This window comes from Callospermophilus lateralis, chromosome 16 (assembly GCF_048772815.1).
Source record: "Callospermophilus lateralis isolate mCalLat2 chromosome 16, mCalLat2.hap1, whole genome shotgun sequence".
Classification (NCBI taxonomy): domain Eukaryota; kingdom Metazoa; phylum Chordata; class Mammalia; order Rodentia; family Sciuridae; genus Callospermophilus; species Callospermophilus lateralis.
This window is the reverse complement of record NC_135320.1, coordinates 26,867,494-26,885,856: the sequence shown is the minus strand read 5'-3', so window position 1 is coordinate 26,885,856 and position 18,363 is coordinate 26,867,494. Positions and strand designations below refer to the sequence as shown.

Genomic DNA, 18,363 nt, shown 5'->3' with positions numbered 1-18,363 from the left:
TGAGCTATGTATCTTCAGATAAAGGTGCATTCAAATTCTACCACTTACCACTGTATAACATTAGGGAAGCCCCTGGTCATCTCCATGGATTAGTTTTTTCATTGGTGTAGAGTTGTGACGATTCAGTGAGATGAAATGTGTTGGAAAATGCCTAGCCCCTAGTCAATGCTAACTACTTTTGTTATTTTATAGAGAGCAGAAATGAAGAGGAGAGAGAGATAGATGAGAAACTTGATTCAGAGACCCTGGCTGGGTTGGAGAGGCTGCACCTCATGCCAGAATCTGTGCAAGATGGAGTTTATGAGCCAAGCATGAAGGGAATGCATTTGTAGGAGAACTGAGAAAATGAGGAAGGAAAACTTTGTCTTTCCATATGCAGACACTTGCATACATTTCCTTCCTGAGTTCTTGAATCCCAATGAGAGAACTCGGCGTGTGTTTGGGAAGAAACCTCATGAATTAATATTTTTCCCAATGGAGAAGCTCACAAAAACTTTGAAGTGTTTATTAAAGAGTTGATAATGAGGAGAAAACTTTTTGAAAATCATATTAAAAAGTACCTCCCAAACTGCTTCAACAATTTAACCTTGGAATCACAAGACTCTGCTGGAATAGAAAGAACACATTTCTCTCTCCCCTCCTTGTCCCTGGTGTATCGCATGCATGCTGATAGCTCCGATGGCCTCTTTCTAGGAGTTGGTGGAGGAATGATACTCTTTTTTGTGACCAATCGTATAATTACGAAGGTTGAAATTTGTAATCCTGATATCAAATATTTCATAATGACATCAATTTAAACTTAATATTGCCCTTATCTTTTGACAAAAATAAGGTTTAATATGTTTTTCTCCTAGAGGGGGTGAAATAAGGAAAGACTTTATTATACAAGATAATTAAAATTCTTCCTGAGGTTAAAAGTGATTTAAAAAGAATCACAACATGAGATAATTAGGCCTTATTAGACACTTTATCTGCTTCACTGAAGTCACTTTTTCCAGGATGATAAAATGTGCCTTTGTCTTTTTTTAGAAAGCTGGATACCAAATTTGGAGAAAAAAATGATCTTTCCTCCTCCTCTTAGACTCAGCGCATGACTGTGTGAATGGATTTGTGGAAATAATTTAATGACAGGGTTACAGTTTCCAAAAGCTAGACCTTTAGAGAATGTGATGGTTTTCAAGTAACTTACTCATTTTTTTTTTCTGGTGGAATTGCATTTTACCCTCTATTTTTAGTTGGTTAACAGAAAATGATATGAATTTGTGTTTTCTGATTTTTTTTTCCCTCCCTGACAGGCAGAATAATAACAGATTAGTTTTGGGATATTTAACAAAATCCTTTTGTTACTTGACAGACACATTTATGTGTTCTTTTGCCATAACAGGTGAGGCAAAGAATGTCAGTGTTTTGTGTTTTTAATGTCTAATTAACATATAATATAGACTATTATAGTAACCATGCAGGAGCGGATGATATCTTTTAGAGAAAAAGTGCTTTAGGCATTTAAAGCACATGATGTTTTTGTGAGAGGAAGCAGGTACCCTCAGAGCATGGGAGTTCTGCCAGAGTTCTAAACCGGATCCCTACCTGAGGCTTGATATTGCTTTTCTATTCTGCTTTTAGGCCCAAGGATGATGACACAGAGACCTCCACTTCTGCTAATGCTCTTTGGATTTCCAACGGGTTTTTGACAATGTTCAATACAACTAATAATGAATGTATCAAGCAGTATTTGTTTTTGCCCATAAATTTGTTTCCAACTTATTTCCGTCTATTCACCAGGGGATGACAAGCAATCATCTTTAAGGAAACATTTCAGTTTTACAGACAATGACTTTGCAATGGAGGTTCCATCCGATCATTCCTTCCTTCTGGGGGATTCTTTCCTTTGGAGAAAGGCTTATGTTTAGATCAGTGCATCCAGGGCAAGGTAAAATATACAGATCTCTTTGAAAGCTAGGAACACAGAACTGTTAGGTAAATGTCTATTTTAAGGTGAAATATTTAGGAGAGAAGTAGTGTGCTTCGGCAGAAAAAATAGCTCCTGTGATATGTTTGCGGGATCTATTGTCAATGATACAAAGGAAATTGTTGCCTTAAAGAGAAACTTAAACAGTAAAATAAGAATGGAATGAAGCTAAAATTACAAGCATAAAGGAGGCAATACCTAAGGCATCCATTAAAAAAGGTTTTAAATGTTTTCATGGGAGTACACAGCTGCTTCTCAAAGTATGTGTGATACCTGGAGTTTTACTCTGTCAAACTGGTAGTTTCTATCAGAAAGAGTATAACACCTATGGGGTCCTAGAGATGGGTAAGCATTAGTTTAAAAAAGTGCACAAAACGTGAACCTTCAGCTTAATAAATTATCATAAAGCACAGAACCATGTTGAACAGTTGATTTTTGTGTATTGATTTTGAATCAGGTATATTTTTTATATCTTCATCAATCCTAATGATTAGAGGAAGTTTTCCTACACATATCCACATCATCTGAATAATGACAGTTTGATTCTTTCTTCTAATCCTTTTACATTTTATTTGGGTTTTGATTTACTGCACTGTCTGTGATTTCCAGTGCAATGCTGAGAGAAAAAATGATGGCATCTTTCTCCATCCCCTATCTTAAAAAAAAAAGACAAAGTTTATTTAAATGCCTCACCATTAAATGTTATGCTTGATTTTCCTAGTTTGCTAATATTTATCTCGATAGGATGCTGATTTTTATCAGATGTCTCTTCTGCTATTGTGCTGATCATCATAATGTTCAGTAAATATGCTGAATTACTTTGATTCTCTAATGGTAAAGCAACTTTGAATTTCTAGGGCAAATCAAAGTTGGTCATATTGCATCATTTCTATGCATAGCTGGATTCAATTTGCTAATATTTTATTTAGGATATTTGAATCTGCTTCTGTGAGATTGGACTGCTATTTTTCTTTCATGTGGAGTTTTGGACCAAGGTTATCTTGACCTCATAGAATTATCTGAGAAATATATCTTTTTTTTTCTCCTTATCTTTGGAAGATTTCTTGAAATATTTGGATTATTTCTTTTTTAAATATTTGGAACAACTCACTAGGAAAGCCATCCAGGCCTGCAGTTTTCTTTATGAGTATGCTTTAAGTTCTATTTGGTTTTATGTCAGTTTTCTAAGTTATCTTTTTCTAATAGTTCGTCGGTTTAATCTAGGTTTTCTATTTTTGGGCATGTCATTTGCTTTACCCTATTGTCTTTTTTAATGTCTGCAGTAACTGTAGCATCGCTTCTTCTCCTTGCCTGATATTAATTGATTGTGCTTTTCCTTTTTTCCCCTGGATCAATCTCTCAAAGCATTTATAAATTGAGCTTCTTTTGTTCTTCTCATTTGTATATATTTTTTCTGTTATGATAATTTATGGTCATGCCTCTATTACTTCCTTCTGTTATATTTAACTTATTTTTTCCCTCTAATTTATTGATCTGGAAGCTTAGCTCATTAAATTCCAGACTTTTTTCTAATATATGCATTTAAGCACATTCATTTTCTCCTAAATCCTGTCTTTTCTCATTTGTTCAATTTTGGATATATACTCATTTTAATTAAAAAAATCTCCATCTTTTCAATTTCTTATTGGATACATGGGTTTGTTAATACATGTATCATATTAAACAATATTAAGGGATTTTAGAGTTATCTTGTGTTTATCAATTTATAACATAATTACATTGCAATCAGAGGATATACTCCAAGATTTCAATTCTTTTAAATTTGTTGAAAAGTTCTTTATGGTCTACTGTATTGTTATAGGTTGAAATGTTTGGGACTATAAGTGTTTGGGATTCTGGCTGTTTTTAGATTTTGGAATTTTTGCATATACACAATGAGTTATTTTGAGATAGGACCCGTATCTAAACTTGAAATTCTATGTTTCATATATAACTTATATACACAACATGGAGTCAACTTTATATAAGATTTTTAATAATTTTGTTCATAAAATGACGTTTTATGGCATGGAATTTTCCATTTGCAGTGTCATGTTTGTGCTTAACAAAGTTTCAGATTTTTGGAGCCTTTCAGACTTCCTTATCAGGTACTGTGACCATGGTAAGAAATTGTGCAACAGGGGAAGTCTGCTCTCCAGAAACATTTCTACTCTCTGGATATCACCAACATCTGCCCCTAATGTTGCATGGCAGGAACAAAAGAAAGAGCTATCGTGGGACTGGTATAACAGGAGAGTTTTTTTTTTTAAAGATGTGTTTAAAATCAGTCTATAAACAACCAACACAAAACTCCACTGATCACTTGGTATTATGTAAGCCATCATAACACCAGGATGTTAGGTGGGGTAACTTCTGAAATGATGTGAGGCTAAAGTAGAGGTGATACTAAAAGCTGACCATTCTGGACTATGAACACCTGGGAGGAGATTCAGCAATGATGTTGTTCCTCATCTTATAAAGCACATTTGAAATGGTAAAGTGAAAAGGGGACACGGTAAACAATGAAAATATTTTTATTTGAAATTTTCTCCTTTATCCACATAGCAGAATTTCCCTGTTAGAATTACTTGCTTAAAGGTATAAGGAATGCTGGAATTTTTTTTTCTTTTAAGTTTGTACACTGTCAAACAAGTTCAATAATGATGAGAATGAGATGAGATTGATTTTTCTTTGTGTTTTACAACTCAGCCCATTCTGAGTCATTGGGAAATTTCTGGACAAGAACATATTTAACAAGAATCTATCTAACCTACTGCTAGGAAGAGCATCTCCTAAGCAAAATTTAGGGATAAGGAAGAAAACTGTTCCCAAAGAACTGTATAAAATATTGATATTATCAAGAATCACTGTTGTGTTATAGATAGCTCCTTTAGAGGAGGAAAGCCTTAGTAACTTTCAGGGGAATGTAGGTAGAAGGATCACAATGAATACTTATGATCACAGGCACCTGCATATTAGTTGAAGGAGTAATGATGTAACTGAAGGTTTTGCCACAAATTGACACACATGTGCTAATAAGCATTACCAATCCCATAAATGTGATGAAAATGACATTAAATAGGAACAAAAGAAGTATACCAATTGGATGGTCAGAGGGTATCATTGTCTCTTGAGACACTTTCTACAGAAGAAAGTTAGAAAACCTGATTTTGGAAACACAGCCAAGAACATCTGGTTGAGGGAAAATGAAAAGAAAGCAGATGCGATGTCCCTGTGGATGACTGGACAGTTAGAGGAAGGGAAGGATGCGCTTCTCATGTAGACTATGAAACAGGTGCAGGAATATTACTGCTGGTAATATGAAACTTGAGCCACCCAGACAGCTGCTAGAAGCTTATTCTGCTAAAAGCAGGGCTTTGATAAACCCTTCAATTGCCTTGATGAGACTTTGTTTTCCAAGAAGATACAAGATGTAATATGGAGAACTTTGGAGCTAATTCTTACCAGTAAGGAAGAACTTGCTGGTGATGCAGATGTCATAGAAGACATCTCCGATTTCATAAGAAGAAGAAAAAGAGGTAATTTCTAGAATATTCAGATCTACATATTGGCGTTAAGGAAATCATATTAAAACAAAATCAAGAAAAGTGTAGTTCATCAGCAGGTATTTATGAAGGAGAAGGTGGAACTGTAGTTGGACTGAGCCAGATTGGGGGAAGGATGTCTCAAGCTGGTCCTGTTTTAACATCAATTTCACATACATGGGCAGAAGGGCACCATTCACTTGACTTCCAGATTCCATCTTCCTTCATATGGGTTTATATGTGGGTTTATAAACAGTAATGCTAGGAATTTTGAGTAGTGATTTGAACAAGCCCCGGAAAATATCAAGTCATGGATAAGCTTTACTTTGTAGTTACAGGATGAAGTGCTGGTTGCTGACTAAGGATGCCCTCACAGGCCAGTGGTGGTAAAGTGACTAGTGTAGCATAGAGATGTGCTCTCCTTAAAGAGGTTTGGGTGTTTTGTGGACCACAGCTCAGTTGTCATTTAACTAACTCCTGGTTCTTAAGTAATGTGGTAATAATAAGAACTGTAATTAGCTTTTCATCTCTGAGACAAAATACCTAAGAAAAATCAACTTAAAGAGGAAGGTTTTATTTTGGCTTATGGTTTCAGTCCATGGTTGGTTGACTCAGTTGTTTCTGGGCCTGTGGCAAGGCAGCACACCGTGGTAAGGAGCACATGCTGAGGAGTTGTTCACCTCTTGGCAGCTAGGAAGCAGAGAGATTGAGAGGAAGGGGATGGGATCCCAATATCCCCTTCAAGGGCAAGTCCCTAGTGACCTAACTTTATCCCACTCACACCTATCTCCTAAAGTTTTTACCACCTCTAAACAGCACCCAGGCTGGTGACAAAGGCTTTAGAGTATGGGATTTAGGGAACAAAACCTTTGCTGAAATAGCCTTTATTCCTATACCAATTGCCTGAGGACTCTTTATTCCTTTTTTTCTCTTTCTCTCTTACTCTTTCTTCCCTTTGTTTTGCAATACTGGGAATTGAACACAAGGGTGCTCCACCACTGAGCTACATCCTCAGTCCCCCACCCCACCACCACCATTTCCTTTTTAATTTTGAGACAGGGTTTCTGTAAGTAATAATAATAATAATAATAAAGGGTGACACAGAGACAAGGTGCAGAGGTAGGGAAGGTGGCAGAGTGGCTCTCAGTGCAAGTGGTCACGTTTATTTATGCCAATAGGTTACATTAAGTCATTAGCATCATTACTACATTATTGTTTAGAGTATCAGTAATGTTTCTTATTCTGCAGTTACATTTTACAGTTACAATATATAATGTTAGGAACTTTGTGCAGTCCTCAAGAGAGTCCATTGTTTGAAGTTACTGTTGGGGGGGGGGCAGATCCAGGAGCACCAGAGCTTCATGAAACATTGTAGTTATCTAGCAAACAAGATCTTTTATTCCCAGGAGCTACATGCCTGCAATCAAGGTGGAGGCTTGCTGAGGCTCTAACACAGAGACTTCTCCAGGCATTGCCATACCGGCTAGATATTGCACATATATAAGCTATATTACTAGATTCTAAGAGAGATTGTAGGGCATTCTAAGGGTGGGAAACAGGGTGTCTGTTACCCCCTGCCCCCACCAGGGAGTTTGCTCACACCAGGGGAATGCTGTCCTATACATTTCCATGGTCATGTAGTTTCACTAAATTCCTCATACTGTCTCAGCCTCCCAAGTTGATGGGATTAAAGACATGTGTCACCAAGTCCTGCTTACTTTTTCTTTTATGTCAACTTCCCTCACCTTTGAGATTCATCTCAATGGGGACAAATTCTTCCTTAGACTTGGGAGATAGTGTCTCTACAAGTCAGCTACAATTTTCTCTGAGTCAAGGAAGCAAATTAACGAAAGATAGGGAGAAAACATATGGGAGAAAATGTACTTTTTTCCCCTTACAAATTATTTGCCTTAATATTAAAAAACTTGTTTCCTTCCACATATCTTGCTTCAATATTTTTTAGAATTGAGGTTGTTGTCTTGAGAGTTTTAGATTCACAGGCAGTTGGAAGAAATAATACATTGATCCTGCCAACCTTTTATCTAGTTTTTCCTGATGGTAACATCTTGGAAACTATAGTATTATAACACTGTAATATATAATATTATTAGGACATTTGCATCAATAAAATCCATCAATATTAACTTCATTTCCCCCAATATTTACTGTATTAACATGCGTATTTGCATATGTTTAGTGATATACAATTTTATCACATGCACAGGTTTATGGGATCATGGTCACTATATACAAGAAGTCCATCACTACAGAGTTCCCTCATGTTACCCTTTTATGATCACACCCACTTCCCTCAGGGTCTTCTGTCCAAACTCTGGCAACTATTCACCTGTTCTTCATTTGTATTTTTTAAAAAAATTATTGTCTTTTAAAAAATGTCATGCAAATGAAATCATTTAGCATGTAATATTTTGAGACTGGCTTTTTTTCCCCCCCTTAGAAATTCAGTATATTTTAAGAAACAACAAAAAACCAGATAGCCTCTATTTTAGGGATAGCTGATCACAGAAGGAAATAAACACACATTTTATTTGGCTTGTTTTATTTATTGAAAATTAAATTTGAAGTGGAAAGGCTAGAATACACCATATGTTGCCAAATGTATATGACCAGTTCCAACCTCTATTCTAAGCTCCAGACCCAGATTTACACTTCCTTCTGGAAAGTTCCACATGGATCACTTGAAGAAAACTCAAATGCAATGTGTTCAAAATATAATGTGTCATATGTCATTCTTGTCCCAGAAAAAAAGTTGCCTCTGTTCCACCTGTACTTCCTGCTTTAATGAAAGATGCCAAAGTCCATCAACACCTAAATTCATCAATCAGTTCACTTATTTTCATGTCAGAGTCAGCATCTCTTGCTCTTGCCACCCATTCCATGCTACCTCATTATCTCATTGTTATTAATACCTTAATTTCACCTCTTGTAAATACCTCCAGTGGGCTTCTCTCTGTTTCCATTGCCTCTAAGTAAGACCCTTTATTTTTAAAATCTAAGCTATTGCACTGCATGCAAACTGCTCTGTTCTCATCTCTTAATTCAATATCTCATTAACCCCATTGTTGAGATGATCTGTCTGAAGCAATAATCTGGTCATATCATCCATCTGATACCTAAAATGTATAGCAACTCTGTAAACAACATAGACTATTCCATCACGTTATATTTTCCATAGAAGCCAGCCCTGAAGTTTATGATGCCATGGTCCTTTGGAGTACTCACATTCCATAAGCCTACTTAAGAAACACATTTGAAGTATTAACCTACATTCTGCTTTGAAGCTGCAAACTGAAGGGATTTTAAAAAGAAAAGAAAGGAAAAGAAATAATCCCTGCTGGTGGGCTTCTCTTATTGCTATTTGATATGCTTCTGGCTTCTTGGTGAAGTTTTGGAAGGAGTCATTACATAATAAGTAGCATAATGACAATCTTTATAAGTGTAGAGATTGGAGATTCTATAGTCACAGCCCTAAAATTTGAGAGCTCAAAATGTATAGGTGCAGGAATTCAAAGAATAGTATTTGCCACTTATGATGCACCCCCCTTTATTTTTAACAGAAAGGTAGCAATTAAGAAGCTGAGCTATTTCAGAATCTAACTCATACTAAATGACTCTCCATAAAAACTTGATTGGGCTGGGTGCAGTGGTGCATGCTTTAATCTTAATGGCTCTGGAGGCTGAGGCAGGAGGATTGCAAGTTCAAAGCCAGCCTCAGGAAAAGTGAGGCACTAAGCAAGTCAGTGAGACCCTGTCTCTAAATAAAATACAAAATAGTACTGGGGATGTGGCTTAGTGGCTGAGTGCCCCTGAGTTCAATCCTCAGTACTAATACAATATAATATAATAAAAACAAAAAAACTTGATGGACTTTGAAAGTTTGCATACCACAGAAATATCCCAGGAGAAGATGTTTGGTCCTGAAGTTCATGGATGCAATCTTTTTCCAAGTGTTTCCTCATGAAAGAACGTCCTACTTTCTCTATCAGATGCTCTGTAGAGTCTAACACCTTCTCTTTGCTGGAATTACTCAGTGGCACTTAAAGCCCAGTAGTATAGTAGTAATATAAGACTGCAATTTGAAAAAAAAATATTTTGAATTGACTGGGACTTCAGCAACAAATTACGATGATGCTTCATGTAGTAATGGCTCTAGAGGGGCCAAGATCATCCTGAACATGGACTTCAAGGAAAGAATTGATATTTGGTTGGTTAGATACATGGTGGAATAAAGGATACAAAGGTTTCTTCCAACATACAGATGATACTGACCAGTGAAATAAAGTTGTCAAACAGCTTGAGGCACCATGTCCTAAATTCATGAAGAAACGGTTGGTTACAGTAAGAAATATGTTGAAAACAGTCCTAAATATGCTGGAGATAGCACTGAGAAACTTCCCAGATGTACGTTTCCCAGCTGACACAGAAGACAACAAGCATACAGCCAGTTAAGTAGCAGATTTGCTATCCAAAATGCTGGTCACGGGTGCATCTAGAAGAATCTCCATAGATGAAGTTCTCAGGATCCTTCTGAAGCAGAAGCCCCATCACCCCAAATACCTCACAATTGATTGAATGAAAGAGAACATACAGTAGAAGGATGGAATGAATTGATAAACAAGAGAATGATAGACTTGGAGGAGTGACCCAAGCATGAAGTTGTATAGGAGCAACCCTCTCTTTCAGCACAGGTGCAGCAGAGATCAGTGGCTTTTAGTATCCATCATCATTGTCGTCTGTCCAAGATGCATCTTTTGTGTCAACAGAACCAACTTTGGCTTTAGGACAGCAATCCTCTAGAAGCAGCAGCTGGACTTCTGGGCTGCTATAGATGACTACTTGTGCCTTTGGAGGTGGGATGGGAGGGATTAGGAGTTGATTAGTTATGGATAAAATTACTTGAATAATAATTCTTTGTCTTAAAAAAGTAGAATTTGTTTTGTAGTAGTTTATTTTTTTAAGTTTCAAGAAATGTAATTTAAAACCCTGTGTTTTAAAATAGTAACAAAACTGTATTGTAGTTTTGCTTTAATTAAGTTCATAATTAAGCCTAATTATTTAATCATGGTTTGTTTTGTATTTTCACTTTATATGATGCTGATAATTAAAAAAAAAACCCTGAATTTGGAAGACTTCATTTATCAAAGCAAATATTATGTCATGGCCCATCAATATCATGAATTATATTAGATTTTTATGTTTCTTTTACTAGAATTTATTTAAGATGTTTTGTTCATGATATTGTCCTTCAGGATTATATTCTTATCAATGAAACATCACCAGAGACATGAGGGAAAATAGGTGGTAGCAGTTGTACTTAGGAATAACTAAGTAAATGGTGGACCACCAGTATTTGCTGTTTGGCAATTATGAGTTTAGTTACAATGGTAGGCAATCCTACTAAATTTTGGCAAAAGTCCTATCATCAAAATATTGGGATAAATCAGAACATGTCTTTAAGGGTGTTAGGCAAGTACCACTACTTTCATATCTTTCTACCCCACCCAAAAAAGCCAACTAAAGGAATATGGTGTGTTCTGAAAATCTCTGGCATGATCAAAGCTTATAATCACATAAAGTAAAAAAAAGAAGATACTTTGTGAATAATACATTTCAATGCAAATAAACAGATGGTTCACTTCTGTTAACTGTGAGCTTGTATTTGTATATATGGAAATAATCTCAGGCTGTAGGTCCTAGCAACAGTTTGGAGTCTGGTGTTCCTCTTTTCTGCAGTTTTGGTCTCTTGGACCTTTCTGATTTTCTATTACTTGATGATTAGTCAGTTGAATACCAGTTCTCATACTGTTTCTGACCATTTTATTCTACCTGTAGCATAATCATATTTCTAATAGCTATCATGAGATTCTAAAGCCTACTTAGGTTGTGTAGGTGATATAGCCAGTGATCAATATTCCATTTATCTGAAAAAACTGCCACAGTCATATATAAGATATCATAAGGACCATTTCTTCACCTTTAGCAGAGGAATTATAAATTTGATTATTTCGTCTAGGTCTTTCATTGTTTTATACCTGATTTTGCATATAACATGAATGCAGACATCAAGTAGTTTAAGAATGGTATTGTTCCTGAAAAATTTGTTCTGTTTGAATTTTATATTTGTAGATTAATTTTTCTACAACCAAATTTTTTAAAGTAAAGAATCACCAAGATGGGAGGGGAAAGAGAGAGAGAGAGAGAGAGAGAGAGAGAGAGAGAGAGAGAGAGAGAGAGAGAATGAGAATCATTTCTTCTAGTGGATGAGGAATAGCCTTATTCTAGCCTTAAAGTGGTAAAGTGTTCAGTATACACTCAGTACTTGCTATGTTGTCTATAATGTCTCTGACAGGACACACATAAGAAGGCTCTTTTTCTCTATCTTCTTCAAAGGAATCCTTTCCTACTCCCCAATGCTGAGTGCTCCTTTACTAGACAGTCTTTGGGCATAGGTCACTATGTCTTGCATAGGTGGCTAAGTCCTCTATCCAAGATGACCACTCCTCTTCGCTTCTCCCTACTCCTAGTTACATTTTATCAGATTGAAACTTTTCTAAGGGCAGCTGATCACAGGGGGGCAATAGTATTTGAGAAGTTCTAAAGGCATGGGGAGAGAATTCAGGAATCCATTAAACAAATATAACTGGAAAGATGGACCCAGAAAGTAAACAAGGGAGCTGAACCATGGTGATCGATGATCACCAGAGTGGACATCAAAAATCTGTAGCTGAAAAGCATCAAGACAGGAGGAGTTTTGGAGATGCTTGATTCCTAAGCATTCATTATTTTTTTGTCCTTTGTCCCCCTCTCCAAGGGGGTCTTTTTTCATGTCTGTTTCTAGATATCAAGAAACCCCTGTGTCCATTATGGGTTACCATTATGTATCGTGTTGATTATGCATGAAGTGACTTGAATGAAACTTTGTTCCTTTTAGTGAGCAGGAACATTTCAAAAACTGCTTTTGGATTATTAATACTCCTCCCCAAAAGTGACTGAGTGAAGCTGCAAAGTTCATACAGGGACATGTTGACTTTTCTGGTACAAAAACAGTACAGTGAATTTACACAGGGTGTGGGTTTTAGAGACGATATGTCAATGTTTCCTTCACTGATTATCTTTGTGATCTGGAAAACTTAATTGACGTTTCCAAACCACACTGCTGCAATCTGTAAAGTGGGGATCATAGCAGTCACTGTCTCAGAAGGCATGAGTGACATAAAGGAGATAATGCAGGCAAAGCACTTGATTCAGGGTTTGGTACCTGGGGATACTCACTAAAGGGGTTGGGAGAAGGAAGCCTGAAAGATGATTTTCAGTTTTATGTCTGAGTACCAATCACCAAAACAGAGACCAGAAAAGGAGGATCTGTGATTATGCTTTGGAGTTGTCTCAAGTTGACACCAGGTGGCTAGATCTATATACCTCCCATATCAGTGAGCTGACGTAGGATACTCTGGGAAACCCTTGGGCTGGTATCTCCCTTCAGCTGAGGCAGTCCCTCAGAGAAGGCTGAGTGTGGGAGCTGTTAGCCAATAACCTTCCTCAAAACTAGGGGAACAAGTCCTTTAATCTCATTGGGGCTCTGGGTGGCTCACAACTCAGTAGTCAAGGCAGTTTATCCTTTGTATCCCTGATAGTATTCACTAAATTTAAGTTCTTCAAACAACCTTCCAGGAGTTTGGTAGAGCTCTTGGAAGAAACTATAATATATATGAATGTATGTCTATGAATATGTGTGTATGCACACAACAGTATATATGTTGTTGATGTATGTGGTCTTGAATCCACAACTGACTCATTCTACTTCCATTACTATTATAGATTCTCCTAACCCTCCTCTTTCACCACAAGTTGTTTATTGGCTGACTTCATGGAGGGCACAGACCCTATATCTGAGGGATTCTAGTTCCTGGTTACTATTGTCATTGAGAAAACCTCTTCTGTTAGGGTGACAATTCTTGTTTGCTAGTCCTCTGGGCCAAGGGGACTGAAGTGAGATGGCAGCAGTAGCTGGGTTCCCATTTATGGAATATGACCCCTTTGGGATCTAGGATCTCTAGATGCATAGAGCTCAGAGTTGAGATGGCAGGAAGTACAAAGTGGTCCCTGGGAATTATGATAGTAAGCATGACCAATTCTTCTTCTCCCCATTGTTCTTAGATCCACATAGACTTCTTGGAAGAGATGATATTCAGCAACATAAAATGGTCATTGATTTACTGTGTATAATGTCTCTCAGAAGATGGCACTGTCTTTTAAAGGTATGATATTTAATTTGATGCCACAGCTGGGCCTTTAACCAGCAGTTTCCTTACCCTGTGGGTCCCGCAGTTAGATTGTGGGTGGTAACATAAAGGATAGGTCCAGTGGGTACCATGTTATGTGCCCTTTGTTGATAAGTGGGCCCCTTGCTCTGATGTAATGTCAGTGAGATGCTCTGATGGTGAATGAAGTACTTCTAAAGTCTTCAGCTGAGGCTTTTAAGGAAGGCAAGATTGAGTCATATTCAGAATATGTGTCATTTCCTGCTAAAATATTTTCCAAAACAGAGGGAGGAGTCCAAAGTAATCATAGCTGGGCCTCTGCATTTGTTTTTATTGCTGGTAGATTAGAAATGCAGTAGCTGCAAATGATAGATTAGCTTTGATAAGTTGAATCCCATGCTCTTGCCCCTATAGTTTGCTCCATTGATACACTCCTTGTGTCAGGACAGATTGATGTCAGTTTTTCAAGACTTTGTGTCCATTGGATTTCTGGTAGTTTTTCCCATGGTGGATACTATGATAGATGTTAACATATAGTATCAACCTCTTCCCATTTTGTGCTTTCTGTTTGATCTATAACATGCATCCATTCTAGGTTTCCTAGTTTATAATTTTCTCATTGGTTTTGTTCTTTGTAAGTTGGTGCATTATAATTATACATAATAGTGGGATTCATGGTTACATATTTGTACATGAATATAATATAATTTGGTCAATTCCATTCCCCAGTACCTTCCCATTTCCTCCCTGTCTCTCTTCTCCTGATTCCTTTCCTCTATTCTATTGCTATTCCTTATATTTTAATGAGATACTTTGATTTCTTTCTATGCATCCAGTCAAACAACCAAGGTATTTATTATGGCCCACCAATTCATATAAATGCTGAGCTAATATCAGATCACATTTCCTTTCACTCAAAGTGATTGACCCATACACTCCCTGAAAATCTGCTTACTTGGAAAATTCCCCTTAGTACTGTTCTTTTCACAGCACTTTATAGTTCAAGTGGGGTTATATTGGCAACTGCCTCCCGTTTTCAGCTTGAAACCAAATACCAAGCTTATCTACTGATAAACAGCATGTGTTTCTTTCTGTTCTCCTTCTTTGATCCTCTACACAAATACAACCCCAGGTTTTAGCAGAGGAAGGGGCATAGGTGCAGTAATGTGGACATATGGGGGTCTGAGTTACCTGCCCAAGTAGCGTGCTTTTGTACTGCTCAAGCAGCCTGATTTTGCTCTTCTGTCCTGTTTGTGCTCAATCACATTTGCACCACTTATATTTTGCAATGAATTACTGATGAGCACGTCTGATTTTATGAATTAGTTGATCTCACAGTATCCTATTCATGTGGTGGAGTTCTGGCTGCAAGTCTCCTTAGTCTCTCATGGTTAGATGTTTTCTCTCTCTGAGGATTCTCTTAGCATGCAAAGAACCATTTTCAAAAGGCATATAATCCCCTGCTGAAGACTGCACGGCATTACTTCAGAACCAGGGGTCTGTGTTATAATTCCTCCACTGAGGTTTGCTACAAATTCTACACAATATCTTTCCCCAACCCTGATGTCTGTAGCACCATAAGCTAGGACTGTGTTGTTTGGCTTAAGCACAAGGGCTACTAATTTTTCACTCTAAATCTGGTGCAAAGTCCCCTGCCCTCAGTTTCCCTCAAAGCTGATATTACCTGATATTTGAGAGAGTATTTGTTAGGTACAATATACTGCATCTAGAACATTTTTCAAGGCACAGTGCTTTCTTCTTTGTGGCAGACTGTGAGAGATGTCATAATTTGTCTTTCTCTTTGAGGGGATTTTCCAGGATTTCTAGGCCACTGTATCACCATTTTATTGAACTAAAGAATCCATAAATATACCACTTCCTGAAGTTTATACATCTTACTTGGACTCAGAGCACACTTGAGAAGCTCTGGTACAAGAATGGCTGATTAGAGATGTCTGTAGAAGGCAAGATAGGGTCTGGCCTTTATTGTCCACAATGATTTATATTCACACAGCTGATGAAGCTGTCTTGGGTGGAGAGGCTCTCTACATAGAGGCAATTACCTGAGGGCTCAACAGACAACCTTCACAGGAGGTAGGGAAGATAGATGTCAAGTTTTGAAGGGAGTTGGGTGTAGGCAATGTAGACCAGCATAACAAATTACCTCTGCAATTTTCTGTTTTCTCTGACTCCTAAGCTTACTTTCCTTTCTTCTAATTTATAACTCTATCTAATATTACCTAATAATTTTATATATTTGAATTTTGGGTAGTTTTAGGTTTTTAATTTCATTTGGCTTGCTTCATTAATGTTAATCATTTCTTTTTGTATTGGGGATCGAACCCAGGAGTGCTCAACCATTAAGCCACATCCACAGCCCTTTTTATTTTTTTTTATTTTGACACAGAGTCTCACTAAGTTGCTTAGGGCCTCTTTAAGTTGCTGAGGCTGGCTTTGAACTTGTAATCCTCCTGCCTCAGCCTTCTGAGCCTCTGAGATTATAGGTGTGCACTGACTATGCCCAGTTCATTTCAGTCTTCTAAAACTTCAGGCATTTTCAATTCTTTATTTCCATTTTTGATAATTTTCTTATTTTTAAAGCTTTAAATTCATTTCTTAGCCTCCACTGTTTTTTTATATGTGTGTAACTCTTGCAAATTAATTTTAATTTTCAACTTTTCTGAAATGTTAACTAGTCATGATTTATTCAGACAAAGTCAAAGCAGCACAGAGAAACTTCCTTAGCAGCAGAGGCTGAAAGACTCCTTGAACTATTTTTTTTAATGCTCTCTGACTTCCCTTATTTGCATTTCCATTTTTTCTAGAGTTATGTACATAAAGTCGTGGTCCTCTCAGGGAACTTACTGGCCATTGACTCTTTTCAGGGCCATGACCGTCTTCCCCTTGCAGACAGCATTTGTGCACTATTGGCATGGATGTATTTCTCATTATAACCTCTATTTTAGTTAAGAGGAACAGTATTTGAAGCACGTTATTGTCCCCTTCTCTTTAAAATTTCATGACTAGATCTTATTACTTAGATGGAGGCTTCCATGTTTTTGGAAGTGAGGCTGAGGTGGAGGCAGAGCCTGGGGTGGACGTTAGCATGGTAATACAAAAGCAAGGCATTAGGAGTCACCATCTAATGCTCAAAAGAGGCTCTTGCAAGAAGACTGCTATGGTTCGCATAGGTGTTTCTGAAGGGCCCATGGGTGAAGGTCATAGTTGCCAGCCTGTAGTGTTTTTGGGAGACAGTGGAACTGTTAAAAGGCAGGGTATAATAGAAGGAATTTAGGACATGTAAGGCATGTCCTTGAAGGAGATATTGGAACATAGCCCCTTCCTGTCTCTCTTTGTTTCCTGGAGGACTCAAGTGAGTCAGTTACCTCCACTATATACTCCTTCCATGCTATACTGTTTCATCACAGGCCCAAAGGCAATGAGACCAAGCGACCCTAGGCTGAAAATATGAGAAATATTAACTTTTTCTCCTTATACATTGACTTACCTTGGGTGTTTGTTACAGTAATGGATAATTGACTAATGCAAAAATCGTCTTAAAGCCTAAGGTTTGTATAGTGATTTGTTTAGCATACCAAGAACAAAATCTGGTGTTCTTTGATCATGTATTTTCTTTGCGGAGTGTAGAGAAAAATCAAGTTTTATCTAGGCCAAAAGACGTGCTTTATTAGCAGAAGGATATTATGGTGTAAGGAAAAGACAAAGCCTACCCTGAGAGATAATGAGAAATAGAAGAGAGTCAGATAAGAGAGAGTGAGGCACTTATTAGGGTGTTAGTTTCAAAAGGAAGTAGGAGTGACCACTGAGAAAGTTTCAGGTAGACATGGACTAGGGGTATATGACCTAACTCTCCAGTTGTCTGCAAGAATCTAGGCACTACAGTATGGAAAAACGAGAACACTTTAATGTTGTACATGGCCATGACAAATAGCAGCATTAAAGAGAGGCAATGTTCTGATTTCCTTTCTTTGGATTGAAGTCCATAAGGGAGGTATATGCTGGATAGGAGAAGGGAAATATGAAGAACAGAAGGGGTAGCTTCAACAAAATAAAGTGGTGGAAGTCTGGGGATTGCATCTGAGCCAGTTTAGTTCTCATTTGTCTTAAATGGAACCTACCTTCTCCATAAAGGATTTAGTTGAGAGTCTGATTTCAGAGCTTTCCTGAGGGTGTAACCCTGAAGTCAAGCCGAGTGCAGAGACAACCTACGGAATAGATGAACATATTTGCAAACTATATCTGACAAAAGGATTGATATCCAGAATCTCTTAGTTTATCCAAAAACTTGATACAGAAAACAAAACAAAGCAAGACAAAAAAAATTATTTAACTTTTAACCCAATTTAAAAAGTGGGCAATAGATCTAAATAGACATTTCTCAAATGATCAATAGGTACAATAAAATGTTCAACATCCCTAATCATCAGGGAGTGCAAATCCAAACCACACTTCACTCCAGTAAGAATGGCTGTCATCAAGGACTACGGATAACAAGGATTGGTGAAGGAGGAAGAGAATCCTTGCATAAGGCTCATGGGAATGTAAA

General features: G+C 37.3%; 1 pseudogene; it reads left to right on the top strand.

The window, feature by feature from the left end:
* Positions 1 to 659: 659 nt before the first annotated feature.
* LOC143381927 (mitogen-activated protein kinase 8 pseudogene) lies at positions 660 to 10,363 on the top strand (annotated as a pseudogene).
* The last annotated feature ends 8,000 nt before the right edge of the window (positions 10,364 to 18,363 follow it).